At 44.1% G+C, this 16,103-nt stretch overlaps 1 long non-coding RNA gene across 1 annotated transcript in view; it reads left to right on the top strand.

The window, feature by feature from the left end:
- Positions 1 to 3,783: 3,783 nt before the first annotated feature.
- Positions 3,784 to 16,103, top strand: part of LOC124037854 — a 62,473-nt gene continuing 50,153 nt past the window's right edge. The window contains exon 1 of the long non-coding RNA XR_006839248.1: positions 3,784 to 3,901. This is a non-coding gene — a long non-coding RNA (uncharacterized LOC124037854). The remainder of the gene's footprint in view (positions 3,902 to 16,103) is intronic.

Genomic DNA, 16,103 nt, shown 5'->3' with positions numbered 1-16,103 from the left:
TCTTCATACATCCCCTCCCTCTTCATACTTCCCCTCCCTCTTCATACATCCCCTCCCTCTTCATACATCCCCTCCCACTTCATACTTCCCTCCCTCTTCATACTTCCCCTCCCTCTTCATACATCCCCTCCCACTTCATACATCCCCTCCCTCTTCATACATCCCCTCCTTCTTCATACATCCCCTCCCACTTCATACTTCCCCTCCTCTTCATACATCCCCTCCCACTTCATACATCCCCTCCCTCTTCATACATCCCCTCCCTCTTCATACATCCCCTCCCTCTTCATACTTCCCCTCCCTCTTCATACTTCCCCTCCCTCTTCATACATCCCCTCCCTCTTCATACATCCCCTCCCTCTTCATACATCCCCTCCCTCTTCATACATCCCCTCCCTCTTCATACTTCCCCTCCCTCTTCATACATCCCCTCCCTCTTCATACATCCCCTCCTCTTCATACATCCCCTCCCTCTTCATACATCCCCTCCCTCTTCATACATCCCCTCCCTCTTCATACATCCCCTCCCTCTTCATACTTCCCCTCCCACACTCAGTATGATATACACACTGTAATCTACACGGAGTATACAAAACATGCTCTTTCCATGACATAAACTGACCAGGTGAATCCAGGTGAAAGCTAGGATCCTTTATTGGTGTCACTTGTCCGCACAGTGATCAAAACTTGTTTTCTCGTGTCTCTCTCGTGTCCTTCTGCAACAGTCATATGGTGAGCAATGTGTTTAGAACATCGAATCGCAATACATTTAGGATCGTGAAAATATAATATTGTGAAGTCTCTGGCAATTCCCAGCCCTATTTATCACTATAACCCTCTGTCCTTAGCTTGTATGGGCCTCACACACACATACGTACACACCCACTGTCCAGAGGGCGTAACCCATATCCCATAATGTTTCTGTGTGTGTGTGTGTGTCATTGAAGTCAGGTCTATTTAACCCATGGGTGGGGTGAACAGCTCAAGGCTGAATATAATAAGTGGAGAGAGTGGGTACTAGTGGTCACTATGGTAATGAGCTGACCTCACCCGCGCTATAATTGTGTGTATGTCTGTGTGTTTACGTACGTGTGTGTACGCACCCATGCCAGTTTGTGTGATGGTGTGCATGCGTAGGTGTAAAAAGTTTGTGCGTGTGAACAAACCAAGGGCTAATGACTGCGCTGGCAGTATGATGGCGTTTATTTTCTTTTGTGTTTGTAATGATACTCGAAACCTTATAATCATGGCCATCATCCATCAACCTCTACCACTGTGTGTGTGTGTGTGTGTGTGTGTGTGTGTGTGTGTGTGTGTGTGTGTGTGTGTGCGTGCGTGCGTGCGTGCGTGCGTGCGTGCGTGCGTACGTGCACGTGTTGTAGGTCTTCTCTGTGAGATGTCCAGTTCTTGGTGGTTCATAACAGGAAGTGGGTGGTTAGGAGGATCTGACCGCTTCCTGTGATATGGAGCTTCCGCTGTGTCTGTGGGACTGCTGCTTCTTATCTCCTTTACTCTCTCCCGCTCTTCTTCTCTCAATCTACAAATTCCTCCCTTCTTCCCTCTGTCTCACTCTCCCTATATACTGTATCAGAGTTCCTCTCACACATGTCAGCTTGTTTGAGAAAATAGCTTTGTCTGTGTGTGTGTTTTGTGTATGTATATGTCCCTGTCCTACAGTATATAGTTCCCAGTTCGTAGAGCTGCTGGTACACAATATATACAAAATGACGTGGACACACCTTCAAATTAGTGGATTCGGCTATTTCAGCCACATCCGTTTTTGACAGGTATATAAAATCGAGCACACGGCCATGCAATAAGTTTGTTCATCAAATTTCTGCCCTGCTAGAGCTGCCCCGGTCAACTGTAAGTCCTTTTATCGTGAAGTGGAAACGTGGAGGAGCAACAACGGCTCAGCTATGAAGTGGTAACACAAGCTCACAGAACAAGACCGCCAAGTGCTTAAGCGCGTAGCGTATAAAAATCGTCTGTCCTCCGATGCAACACTCACTACTGATTTCCAAACTGACTCTGGAAGCAGAGTCAGCACAACAACTGTTTTGTCGGGAGCTTCATGAAATTGGTTTCCATGGCCGAGCAGCCGCACACAAGACTAAGATCGCCATGCCAAGTGTCGGCTGGAGTGGTGTAAAGCTCTCTGCCATTGGGCTCTGGAGCAGTGGAAACGCTTTCTCTGGAGTGATGAATGACCCTTCACCATCTAGCAGTCTGACGGATGAATCAGGGTTTGGTGGATGCCAGGAAAACACTACCTGCCCAAATGCCTAGTGACAACTGTAAAGTTTGGTGGTGGAGGAATAACGGCCTGGGGCTGTTTTTCATGGTTTAGGCTCGGCCCCTTAGTTCCAGTGAAGGGAAATGTTAACGCTACAGCATACAATGACATTCTAGACGATTCTGTGCTTCCAACTTTGTTTCAACAGTTTGGGGAAGGCTCTTTCCTGTTTCAGCATGACAATGCCCCCATGCACAAAGCAGGGTCCATAGAGAAATTATTTGTCGAGGTCAATGTGTAAGAACTTGACTGTCCTGCACAGAGCCCTGACCTCAACGCCATCAAACTAATTTGGGATGAATTGGAACGCCAACTGTGTGCCAGACCTAATCGCCCAACATCAGCACCCAACCTCACTAATGCTCTTGTGGCTGAATGGAAGCAAGTCCCCACAGCAATGTTCCAACATCTAGTGGACAACCTTCCCAGAAGAGTGGAGGCTGTTATTGCAGCAAAGGGGGGGGCCAACTCCATATTAATGTCCATGATTTTGCAATAAGACGAGCAGGTGTCCACATACTTTTGATCGATGAGTTCTGAGTTTATTTGTGCGTTTGAATATGAATATCTTGGAGACCTGTTTGTTCTGACCCTCTCACCCTTCAACCCTCACCCTCTACCCCCCCACCCTTCATCCCTCACTGCCCTTCAGGCACAGAAGTTCTCATCTCGCCCCTCTCAGACCTCTCACCCCAAGCCCCCCCTCACACAGTGATAGCATAGACCTTACATCCTGCTTACTCATCTCAGCCATTTGAAGTGAGCTCAATGTGCTCCTCTAATTATTGCAAAGAATAGCAACTTACACTGTATGTTGTCTGCCGTTCAAATGCCATCATTTTATCAAATACCATTAAGTTCACTATGTACTGTTGATCTCTTCTATCATATTAACATTCTCTTGCTGTCTGTTGTTTTCTAAGTACAGTACATCACTGTGACTGTAGGTCTGCTCAGCACCTCATCACTCTCTAGTTTGTACCGTATGTTCTGTCTGAGTCAGTCCTCAGAGGCATAGTGTGTGTATGACTGGTTCTGAATCCCTCCTGGTGGATGTTATAGTGCGTGCGTGTGTGTGGTTTACCGTAATAGTGTACTGTGTGATTCATACATTGTCATCTGCTTTGACTTTTCTGTGTAACTTGCCGTTTTAGGGGAAAAGAGCCACTCACACGATTAATCAATCAATCACGAGTGTGTGTGTGTGATCTGCACTCACTGTGCCTCAACATGTGGCTTCAATCACCAGGCTCTGTTTGGTCCCACCCCAATGTACCCCTTCACTGAGAGTTATGGCTATTGATGCCGTCTTCATGTTTTTCAAGCAGGTCATTTTGGACCTGGTTTCAGAAATGAAGCCTGAGGTTCCTGTTACTGGTGTGTCTGTTCCCTGCGTGTGTTTCATATGTCTTTTTGCAGGCATTTGTGTGAATCTGATTCAAAATGGAGCCTGTGTGTGGCTGACTATGTGTGATGACTCATGATCATGTAAACCGATATAAAGTGTCAGATGGGTTTATTGGGGACTTTGTTTGTAAGAGGAAATTCACGTTGACAACAAATGTAAGGAGAGGCAGCACGACGAGATTTCAATTGACATAATAGGTAGGTTCATTTTTGTCATTTTCCGTGACGTCCTTTGCCTTCCTTTTCGTTGCGGCTGGCAACGAGACATTCTTGCTCTGCAGCTCCAAGTTTGCGTAAATACCAGTATCACAGTCGCCGCTGACGAGCCAGTAAGCTTGCAAAATATTCAACATTGCAAGCAATTTTTCCTCTAAAACATAGGAGCTAACGTTACACTCTTGAATAATGCAACAATTCACCAGCATGTGTAGCCAGGTAAAGAGTTTCTGTTGTTGTTCGTACACACATTAATCAGCTAAATGTAGCATTGCGAGATAATAACACATTAGCATATCAAACATGGAGGTTTACCCCTTTCATACGAATATAAAAGTACAGCTTCCGCATTTTAACGTGACCTTAGAACGAACAAGGCTTCATTTGATCAATATCATGGAAGTCTTTATATGAGGTAAACGCCAACGTTAATAATTCCCCCGGGCCCGGTGTCCCAAAAGCATATTAAAGGCTAAGTTCATTGTTAGAGCCTTTGGAGGAGTGTCGTTATATCACTCTGCACCGTTTCCCTTAAGCCATCATTATAGAGCCCCACAGTGGACAGGTCATAATGCTCATAAAACCTAGCGTTTAATCACGGACATGGTTCCAATTTGGGGGGGGGGGGGGGGTTTCAGCATCATTTGAAGCACCTTTAACAGGGTCTGTGTTTTGATAACCGTACAAATCTCTCTCGGACAAGGTGACTTTTGTCAATGTGTTCTGCTCTATTTTACTCTCATATTCGAAAATACTAATGAATGGCAAAGTAAACATCGACTACAAATCTTTGCTGCCAGCTAGTTAGCTACTGGCTATCCTGATCCAAAATGGAAGTTATATTGAACATTTTCATTTGAGCTAATATTTGTTGGCTTATTCATGCATTTGGACTTGTGTCTTATACAGAATACTCTTCTACTAGTAGTCAGATATTTACAATTGGCCATGAATATTAGGATTTTGTTTTGTGAAGAAGGCTGTATTGGCAACCTTCCCTTTTTTTTGACCAGATCCTCTTCTCCTTCAGATGGTGAAGGTCTATATTTAATCCCTTATTTCTGCCAACTATATGAATGAGGTGAAATCTATTTCAATTCATGGTGCCCGAATGCACTGCTGTGTTAAAGCAATTCAGAACTACCTTGATGATATGTTCTGTTGAAGATTCAAAGCCAGTTGAACTAATTGGAGAATGCATCCATAATCAAGAATGAAGACGCATATTTTTTTGACCAGAATGCACCTAGTCGGGCCTCCATCCCAGTCTGTATCACAACCGGCCGTGATTGGGAGTCCCACAGGGCGGCGCACAATTGGCCCATCATCGTCCAGGTTAGGGGAGGGTTTGGCCGGGGTGGGCCGTCATTGTAAAATAAGAATTTGTTCTTAACTGACTTGCCTAGTTAAATAAAGATTAAATACATGTAAATAAACTAGTTAACCATGAGCTAGCTAGCTAGATAACATGTATTATTTACATTTAAAACTTGCCCATGACAGATCACAGAATTTTCTTTTTAAACGATGTATTCATTACTAAATATAGCTAACATTAAATAGTTCATCCAGAGACTCTTAACCTTGAGTCGGCAGTCTCGTCGAGGTCAACATGTCCAGGTGAGTGACGTGAAGCTTGACAGACATTTGTAGTTCTGTGTGATAGCCTCGTTAGCAGCTAACCGTCAGTTCATTTTTAAGGGGTGAATACAGGCGAATATATTGATAAAAGTTCACTTGTCCGAGAGCGATTTACACAGCTATTTACACAGCTATCAAAACGTTGTGCCAGGTTCAGCCTACATGAAGCGCTTCCTCTCAGTCTCACAACAGAATTAGATGTTCATCCATGTTTCTCAAACGTCATATTTCTAAGCTATTACAAACGTCGCAATTCTAAGTGTTTAAAGTTAACTTTAGGAATTAACTCAGATTTTGTAAGGTTGGGGTTAACTTTAGGAATTAACTCAGATTTTGTAAGGTTGGAGTTAAGTTTAGGCATTAATTATGAAAAAGTAAAAGGTACAGTGCCTTGCGAAAGTATTCGCCCCCCTTGAACTTTGCGACCTTTTGCCACATTTCAGGCTTCAAACATAAAGATATAAAACTGTATTTTTTTGTGAAGAATCAACAACAAGTGGGACACAATCATGAAGTGGAACGACATTTATTGGATATTTCAAACTTTTTTAACATATCGAAAACTGAAAAATTGGGCGTGCAAAAAGGCACTGTATGCAATCACCACTGTAAGTCGCTCTGGATAAGAGTGTCTGCTGAATACATGTAAATGTAAAATGATTTAGGTTAGGTCTTAGCTCCGAATGGTTAAGGTAAGGGTTAAGGTTTGCGAAAGGCTTAAAACTAAAATATCAAAAACGTATTTCTATCACTGGTGGAAAAACGATTGGAACAATTTCTGCTTTTGACCTCTAGGTTTTATGGGTATTATGTCACATATCTCTATGAATGTTTGACTTAAAAACGCTCGTAATCTAACCCTTACAGTCAGACCATTCGTAGAATGGCTAAGTGACATTAGAACATTAGAATAAGCCGCCTCCAATATTTGCAGCCTTAGGTGGTGTTTTGGGAAAGGCCGTTGTAAGAAAGATGCAGCGTTAAAACACTCGTAAGCCTAAGTTCCAGGCCCTGGTGAGTTGATCAGATTCTTGCTGCATGCTTCTTGCCTGGACAGTTTTACCTGTATGTTGGGCTCAACGAGACAATTTTGTTTATGCTGCCCTGCTTAGAGGAGGAGGGGGGGGGGTAACTGTCAGGCAAGTGTCATGCGCGCCATCCGGAGGTAGCATTCAACCATGAGAAATAAGCAAGTTTACATTAGAGTAATGTCCCTCGAGAATCGATACCGCTCAAGAATCTCTTGAAATGAGAAAAGACTCTAAGAGAAAATCTGGCAGGTCGGAGGGGTTTATTTGGGTTTCAGGTATCAAATGAAACCCACTGCTTTTTCTCATTATCTCTCCCATCCACTCTTATCTGTTTTCATTGTAATGGTTTTACAGAGTCAATAAACACTCATACACACATATGTACTCACACAAATACACACACTCACATTGCCATACAGATGCAGAAAGACCTACTGATTCACACACAGGCGCGTGCACACACACGGACACAAACACACCACTACCAACATCCATTGCCTTGTCTCTCAGGTCATTGTGGTTTCAGAGATCAGACACAAACATTCCCCTGTACCATGCCCTCCCTCACCCCCTACCCACTTAGTTCAGGCCAGGAGCACCCAGGGACATCCTGACGGGAGAGGCCACCCCACCTTCCCCCTCCTACCATCTACCCATAACCCCCTTAAAATCATTATCGCAGGATCACAACACAGCCCCTCCACATTCACATTATCTGTCTCTGTCTCCCCTGAGAGCTAGCCCCACATCACAGTTATCATTCAACACACACTCTCTTTCACGTGCGCACACACACACACACACACACAACACACACAAACTGAACAGAGGGAGGATCAAAGGTTAATCATGCACACTCCTGTTTCTCGGTCCTTCTCAATGTAGTGTGTGTGTGTGTGTGTGTGTGTGTGTGTGTGTGTGTGTGTGTGTGTGTGTGTGTGTGTGTGTGTGTGTGTGTGTGTGTGTGTGTGTGTGTGTGTGTGTGTGTGTGTGTGTGTGTGTGTGTGTGTGTGTGTGTGTGTGTGTGTGTGTGTGTGTGTGTGTGAGACCCAGTTTATGTGCGCGCGTCTGTCTGTCCGCACTAATGAATTGTTTAAGCAGTATTTTTTTTTTCAAACAATAAATAAACAGATCTTACTTACTTCTCTGAATCTTTGTTTCTTTTACTCTCTCCTCCTTGCCCTTTCTTTATGGATTTACTCAAGCCAAGGGTAGTTTTCCCTCTGAAACTGAATCTCTTTTTACTTTAGGTGATTTCAGGCAAACACTGTTTTCTATTGGATTTGTAGAACCAGCCATTAGTTTGATCTATACTCTCCTATAAAGCTTTGTGTGTAAAGGCATCAGCATGCTTTAGTTCGGCTTTGGTCTAGCCAAACTCCGCTTGGCCAACCGAACGAGTGTGCTCACATACTCCCTTAAAAGACCTTCGGTTCAAAAACAAGAAAAAAGCGACAATAGTACTGTTTGTCCATCTTGAGCCAGTATACACTTCATCAAAATAGTCAGAATTAATCTTAGATTACTCAAGAAATCTGTCATTAATTTTGATGAAGTAGATCTAACTAAGATGCAGTGCAGTATTTCGTAAGTGAAGAAATTTGCATGAAAATGATTCGTCTCTCGTTGAATGACAAGAGACACTTAATTGAAGTATCCCTACTGTTAGCCAATTACCAACGAAGGGGCGTAGACTTACCGCTACCGAGAAAGAAAAAAATATGAACAGCCGAAAAACCAATGACCGAAGACCAAAACCAAAGGCCGAAGACCTTAACCAAAGGCCGAAGACCTTAACCAAAGGCCGAAGACCGAAGACCAAAACCAAAGGCCGAAGACCAAAACCAAAGGCCGAAGACCGAAGACCAAAACCAAAGGCCGAAGACCGAAGACCAAAGACCAAAACCAAAGGCCGAAGACCAAAACCAAAGGCCGAAGACCAAAACCAAAGACCAAAACCAAAGGCCGAAGACCAAAACCAAAACCAAAGGCCGAAGACCGAAGACCAAGACCAAAGGCCGACCGGCCGAAGACGAAGACCAAAGGCCGAAGACCAAAGACCAAAACCGAAGGCCGAAGACCGAAGACCAAAACCAAAGGCCGAAGACCTTAACCAAAGGCCGAAGACCGAAGACCAAAACCAAAGGCCGAAGACCAAAACCAAAAGACCTTAACCAAAGGCCGAAGACCGAAGACCAAAACCAAAGGACCAAAACAAAGGCCGAAGACCAAAGACCAAAACCAAAGGCCGAAGACCGAAGACCAAAGACCAAAACCAAAGGCCGAAGACCGAAGACCAAGACCAAAGGCCGAAGACCAAAACCAAAGGCCGAAGACCAAAACCAAAGGCCGAAGACCAAAGACCAAAACCGAAGACCAAAGACCAAAACCGAAGAAGACCGAGACCAAAACCAAAGGCCGAAGACCTTAAAAGGCCAAGACCGGACCAAAACCAAAGGCCGAAGACCAAAACCAAAGGCCGAAGACCAAAAAAACCAAAGGCCGAAGACCAAAACCAAAACCAAAGGCCGAAGACCGAAGACCAAGACCAAAGGCCGAAGACCAAAACCAAAGGCCGAAGACCGAAGACCAAAACCAAAGGCCGAAGACCTAACCAAAGGCCAAAGACCGAAGACCAAAACCAAAGGCCGAAGACCAAAACCAAAGACCAAACCAAAACCAAAGGCCGAAGACCAAAACCAAAACCAAAGGCCGAAGACCGAAGACCAAGACCAAAGGCCGAAGACCAAAACCAAAGGCCGAAGACCAAGACCAAAGACCAAAGACCAAAACCGGGCCGAAGACCGAAGACCAAAACCAAAGACCAACCAAAGGCCGAAGACCGAAGACCAAAACCAAAGGCCGAAGACCAAAACCAAAGGCCGAAGACCTTAACCAAAGGCCGAAGACCGAAGACCAAGACCAAAGGCCGAAGACCAAAACCAAAGGCCGAAGACCGAAGACCAAAGGCCGAAGACCAAAGACCAAAACCGAAGGCCGAAGACCGAAGACCAAAACCAAAGGCCGAAGACCTTAACCAAAGGCCGAAGACCGAAGACCAAAACCAAAGGCCGAAGACCAAAACCAAAGGCCGAAGACCGAAGACCAAAACCAAAGGCCGAACACCGAAGACCAAAGACCAAAACCAAAGGCCGAAGACCGAAGACCAAGACCAAAGGCCGAAGACCAAAACCAAAGGCCGAAGACCGAAGACCAAAGGCCGAAGACCAAAGACCAAAACCGAAGGCCGAAGACCGAAGACCAAAACCAAAGGCCGAAGACCGAAGACCAAAACGAACAAAAACATTCAAAACAAAACATCATCATTAATATATGCACAAATTGTCCCAAACTGTTTTGGATGGGAAGCCTTAAGATGGCTACAAGCTCTTTTCGTTGCATTCCACCCAGAGAGGAAGGCCGCCTTGTGTAGTGTATATTCACTAGGGGACTTGGGGAGCAAGAGTAGCTGACCAAGCAAGAGGAGCAGAGGGACTCTTTTTTTGACTAGCTAGCGACGATGTTTGAACTTCCGGATCCGGTGTTATATACCTGTTTACAAATGCTAGCTACATGTCAGGCTAGTCCGGTGTTATATGCTTTACGACACAATTTCTTAGCCGCAGAAGCAAACATGTCTCTTTTTGAATTGCAATTGCTAGAGTTTGAGGAGCAAGAGCTTGAACTAGGGCTGTTGCGGTGACCGTATTACCAACACACTGGCGGTCACGAGTCATGAAGGCAGTCAAATTCCACATTACCTTTTAGTCACTGTAATTAGACTTCTCCAAGCTCCGAGGCTGCTGATGGTCATTAGTAGCCTACCAAACTTGCTAACTGCCTGGTACTCAGCACTCTATTGTCCCTCTAATCACATTGACATCAATGCAAATGTGATCGAAAATCTAATCAAACACTTCATGAGAGCCAATGAGCTCATGTTGCGCAACATTTCTATAGGCTATGCAATTGCGGGACAAAACAGAGTGATGGCCTCTAATAAAAAGAGGAGGATCCCATAATTTTTCTATAGGCTAGGCCTACTATATTTATTTCTCAACTTTCCTAATATGTTTTTTTTACCTTTATTTAACCAGGCAAGTCAGTTAAGAACAAATTCTTATTTTCAATGACAGCCTAGGAACGGTGGGTTAACTGCCTGTTCAGGGGCAGAACAACAGATTTTTACCATGTCAGCTCAGGGGTTTGAACTTGCAACCTTCCGGTTACTAGTTCAACACTCTAACCACTAGGCTACCCTGCCGCACATTGCTTATATTTACAACAGTATAGCCTACCTGACTGGCATGAAAATAAACCACGAAAAGGAAAAGCGTCCTCCATTCGCTATTTAAGTGCATAGATGACATGCACTTTGTTTTCCCACTGCACCTGTTTCAATACAGGTGCATGATAATGGTCCATTCAAAATCAATTTCTTGGGGACTTATTCACACTTTACAATAAAGAGTACTATAATGACAGTCACTTTATCCTTGTTTTAGTTGTTCATGTATTTTTGGCGAGGCTAGAACCTCAAAGACATTGACCTAACCTTGTGTTATGTGTTGTGGCCTTTCAATGAGAACTTTCCTGCTGTGGTACATGGGTGAGAATGGCTGTCCAGCTGTAGACAATAAGACTAGACCCTTCGAGACATTACATAACACAAGGTTGTACATGGTCATGTGTAGTGGCCTTTCAATGGAGACCCTTCCTCCTTTTCGTACAACGGTGAGTGTCCAGCTGTAGATAATAAGGACAACCCCCCCCCCCCCCAAGACATTAACCTAATCTACATAGTTCATGTGCAAAGCAGTACAAGTTTGCTGAGTGACTGATTCAAAACAGGAGTATTTTCTGCCAGTACAAAGACAAATACCTTTTACATATGTATTGACTATCACAAAAGGAACATGGTGGAATATGAAACCATGTAATACACAGATGAAACAAGTTGAACAGCAGTAACATGTGAATGAGGAAATACGTATAAACATGCGCCAGCAACCGTTTTTCGGGGTGAGACAAACGGGGAGACGTTGATCAGCAGGAATAGACACCGTCCATGGTGCCACGACGTCGCAGGCGTCCTTTCCTGGACACTGCTGTCGTGTCTTTATACCATCAACCCTCTGCATGATGTCAGTGTCCAAAGGATCCTCAGCTGTCTTCCTCTTCTGGCCATTGGAGCAGCGTCGTGGAGATGGGGCGGAGGTTGATTGAGTTGCAGGGCAGGGAGCACTGGTGCGCCTGGATGGTGGATTGGGGGTCAAGAAGGGACTGGGTTTTGGGGGGAGAGGAACCGGAGAGGCCGATGTTTGAACTTGCTCTGCTAATCGTTATGATAACACAGGCATTGAATATTTCCCGTTCACAATTTCTCCCATCCAGAAAAGAGGTGATTTCACGTTCTAAATAGGTTTGCTAAACATAAAAACACAAACACACACACACATTGACTGTACAAAAGGACTTGGCTGCATGACGAGTAGATACTGTATCTGACATATTGGTGGCTGTATGATGATGTTTCACGGGAACACGAAGCTAATCCAACCCAACCCAGAGGGGATACCGGGGGGAAAAATATTTAGGAGTGTGCAAAACTATCATCAAGGCAAAGGCTGGCTCCTTTGAAGAATCTCAAATATAAAATATATTTTGATTTGTTTCACCCTTTTTAGTTACTACATGATTCCATATGTGTTATTTCAAGGTTTTAATGTCTCCACTATTATTCTACAATGTAGAAAATAGTCAAATAAGGAAAAACATCCAAATGTTTTACTGGTACTGTACATTTAGGCAAAGGGAAAGGGGATACCGGAATGCATTCAACTGAATTGTCTGCTGCATTCAAATGCCTCCACCAGGGTCCTCTCCATCCTCTACACAATTATTTCATTCATTTTAATACAGACTAGCTCAAAAATAAGTGAACATTTACAAATTATCCAATTGATTCTGAGAATTTTCAGGTAAGAAACAAGTTATTTGAATTAGCTCCATAGCTCAGTGAATACAAGGATGTTTGGCTCATTTCAGTCATGAAGAGGAATAGCTTTGCAGCTGTTTCTGATTAATATGCATGCTGGTGGGTGGTATCATTCAAATAAAACCCAGCCCTGAAGTGAAACACAGGTTGAAAATAATGTGTATGTCATATCATAGGAATAGACTCCGCATTCACATGGATTTGCACAAAGTGGGCAGCTCAGATTTGTCACTTCAAGCACAAATGTATCATGCCTATTGACTAAAGTCATTGTGCAACATCATGGGTAAGCTCAAATGTGTTTCTACTGGTGTGGGGCGTTTAATCTGTCTCGCTCTTCATTCTTTCGCTCTGTTGTCCATCTTTCCTTTCTTAGTTCTGATATTTCTTCTTGCGGCCGTGACTTCTGTCGCTTTTTTGAAAAGCAACTGCTTCATGTTGTGGCAGATGTACAGTTGAAGTCTGAAGTTTACAGACACCTTCGCCAAATACATTTAAACTCAGTTTTTTACAATTACTGACATTTAATCCTAGTAGAAATTCCCTGTTTTAGGTCAGTTAGGATCACCACTTTATTTTAAGAATGTGAAATGTCAGAATAATAGTAGAGAGAATTATTTATTTCAGCCATCACATTCCCAGTGGGTCAGAAGTTTACATACACTCAATTTATATTTGGTAGCATTGCCTTTAAATTGTTTAACTTGGGTCTAACGTTTCATGTAGCCTTCCACAAGCTTCCCACAATAAGTTGGGTGAATTTTGGCTCATTCCTCCTGGCAGAGATGGTGTAACTGAGTCAGGTTTATAGGCCTCCTTGCTCGCACATGCTTTTTCAGTTCTGCCCACAAAGTTTCTATAGGATTGAGGTCAGGGCTTTGTGATGGCCACTCCAATACCTTGACTTTGTTGTCCTTAAGCCATTTTGCCACAACTTTGGAAGTATGCCTGGGGTCATTGTCCATTTGGAAGACCCATTTGCGACCAAGCTTTAACTTCCTGACTGATGTCTTGAGATGTTGCTTCAATATATCCACATAATTTTCCTGTCTCATGATGCCATCTATTTTGCGAAGTGCAGCAGTCCCTTCTGCAGCAAAGCACCCCCACAAAATGATGCTGCCACCCCCGTGCTTCACGGTTAGGATGGTGTTCTTCAGCTTGCAAGCCTCTCCCTTTTTCCTCCAAACATAATGCTGGTCATTATGGCCAAACAGTTCTATTTTTGTTTCATCAGACCAAAGGACATTTGTCCAAAAAGTACAATCTTTGTCCCCATGTGCAGTTGCAAACAGTAGTCTGGCTTTTTTATTATGGTTTTGGAGCAGTGGCTTCTTCCTTGCTGAGCGGCCTTTCAGGTTATGTCGATATAGGACTCGTTTTACTGTGGATATAGATACTTTTGTACCTGTTTCCTCCAGCATCTTCACAAGGTCCAAGGTTGTTCTGGGATTGATTTGCTCTTTTCGCACCAAAGTACATTCATCTCTAGGAGACAGAATGTGTCTCCTTCCTGAGCGGTATGACGGCTGCGTGGTCCCATGGTGTTTATACTTGCATACTATTGTTTGTACAGATGAACGTGGTACCTTCAAGCATTTGGAAATTGCTCCCAAGGATAAACCAGACTTGTGGAGGTCTACAATCTTTTTTGGCTGATTTTATTTTATTTTCCCATGATGTCAAGCAAAGAGGCACTGAGTTTGAAGGTAGGCCTTGAAATACATCTACAGGTACACCACCAATTGACTCAAATGTTGTCAATTAGCCTTACAGAAGCTTCTAAAGCCATGACATCATTTTCTGCATTTTCCAAGCTGTTTAAAGGCACAGTCAACTTAGTGTATGTAAACTTCTGACCCACTGGAATTGTGATACAGAGAATTCTAAGTGAAATCATCTGTCTGTAAACAATTGTTGGAAAATGTTCTTGTGTCGTGCACAAAGTAGATGTTCTAACCGACTTGCCAAAACTATAGTTTGTTCACAAGAAATGTGTAGATTGGTTGAAAAAAGAGTTTTAATGACTCCAACCTAAGTGTATGTAAACTTCCGACTTCAACTGTATTTCGTATTATTCCTACTGGGGAAGAAACGGTCATCCCTAAAACCTTGTTGATTTCACACATGCTGGCTGCATGGCTGGGTAAATGTGTCTCTGTTTGAGACATGGGTTTGCATGCTTGTGAAACATGAACTTTCTCATAAATCATGCATTGATCTCTAGATGAGTTCTCCAGGAAGTTATACATGCGGATTTGACCGGTTGTGGACCAGAGTTCACATTTAGCTCCATGCCCAGCTGTGTCCTTATCCCCCAGTATACTACAGTACAGACTCCCTGCTTCCTGTTGTTGTCCCTCCCCCCCCACACACACACACACGCTTGCCACTCTCCATACATAGCCTACTGTACAGTAATCTCTACCCCTCATTAGCACCATCCGAGGAAGAAGAACACTGAACTCTAGTTCGGTGTGTCAGGGAAACTGACTAGGCTTTACATGTTTCAACCTCACTCCCCGCATATGTTGAGAACTGCAAATCATCTTTGTATACGTGTGTGTCTGTGCTCATGTTAGTGAGATGGGCTGATCCTTTGTGCCCCAGAGTGAATCTCATATCGGAGCTTCCCGAGTGTCCAACTAGCCCGACACCATCCCCTTCCCCACTCTGTGTTGTAGTTCATTGCTGTGTAACCCATGAGGCTGTCCTGAGGTGTCCCCCGTCCGCCCCTTCATTAGTGATGTACACTGTAGAGGAGCAAGGCACAACTCAGGGCATTATCTCTGGAGCTCTGACACACTCTGAGTATCACACTGGTTTCCATGCTGTCTGGTTGGTGACATTATAAAGCTTGCCCCTCTCTGGCCCACTCTGGACACTTCTATAGATTCCAACGTTTCAGCTTTAGCACCCTCAAGAGTTTTTAAACATCAATCATGAACTTGGGTTTTTCTCGCAATGTCTTTTTATTATTATTATTTTTATATATATTTAAGCGTAAAAGAGGCAGGAAATGGCATTGGGGGAGAAGGATGGAGTGAGATATGTGGAATGAGAGAGTAGGCAGAGCGAGCAGACAGAAAGAGTGGAGAAGAAGGGATTGGGACAAGCCTCTAAGCCTCTTCAGCATAGTGTTGCACATCTGGGCCACAACCCGCCTTTTTTATCGAAACCAGAGAGAAGTTGGACAGAGTAAAAAATGACGCTAATCTCCCTGAGGAGACTGAGATAAAACAGCCCAGTTGTGGCAGCAGCAGCATTTAGTGGAGGGGGATAGGGAGGCGAGGGCGCCCGAGCAGGGTGGGAGGGAGGAGAGAGGGTGTGTGTGTGTGTGTGTGTGTGTGTGTGTGTGTGTGTGTGTGTGTGTGTGTGTGTGTGTGTGTGTGTGTGTGTGTGTGTGTGTGTGTGTGTGTGTGTGTGTGTGTGTGTGTGTGTGTGTGTGTGTGTGTGCATGGGGGTTTGGGACTGGGGGGGTCCCTAGATGCTGTCAGTCCACGGTGTAACATTG

The sequence above is a fragment of the Oncorhynchus gorbuscha genome, linkage group LG06 (assembly GCF_021184085.1).
Source record: "Oncorhynchus gorbuscha isolate QuinsamMale2020 ecotype Even-year linkage group LG06, OgorEven_v1.0, whole genome shotgun sequence".
Lineage (NCBI taxonomy): Eukaryota > Metazoa > Chordata > Actinopteri > Salmoniformes > Salmonidae > Oncorhynchus > Oncorhynchus gorbuscha.
This window is presented reverse-complemented; position numbering and strand designations above follow the sequence as displayed.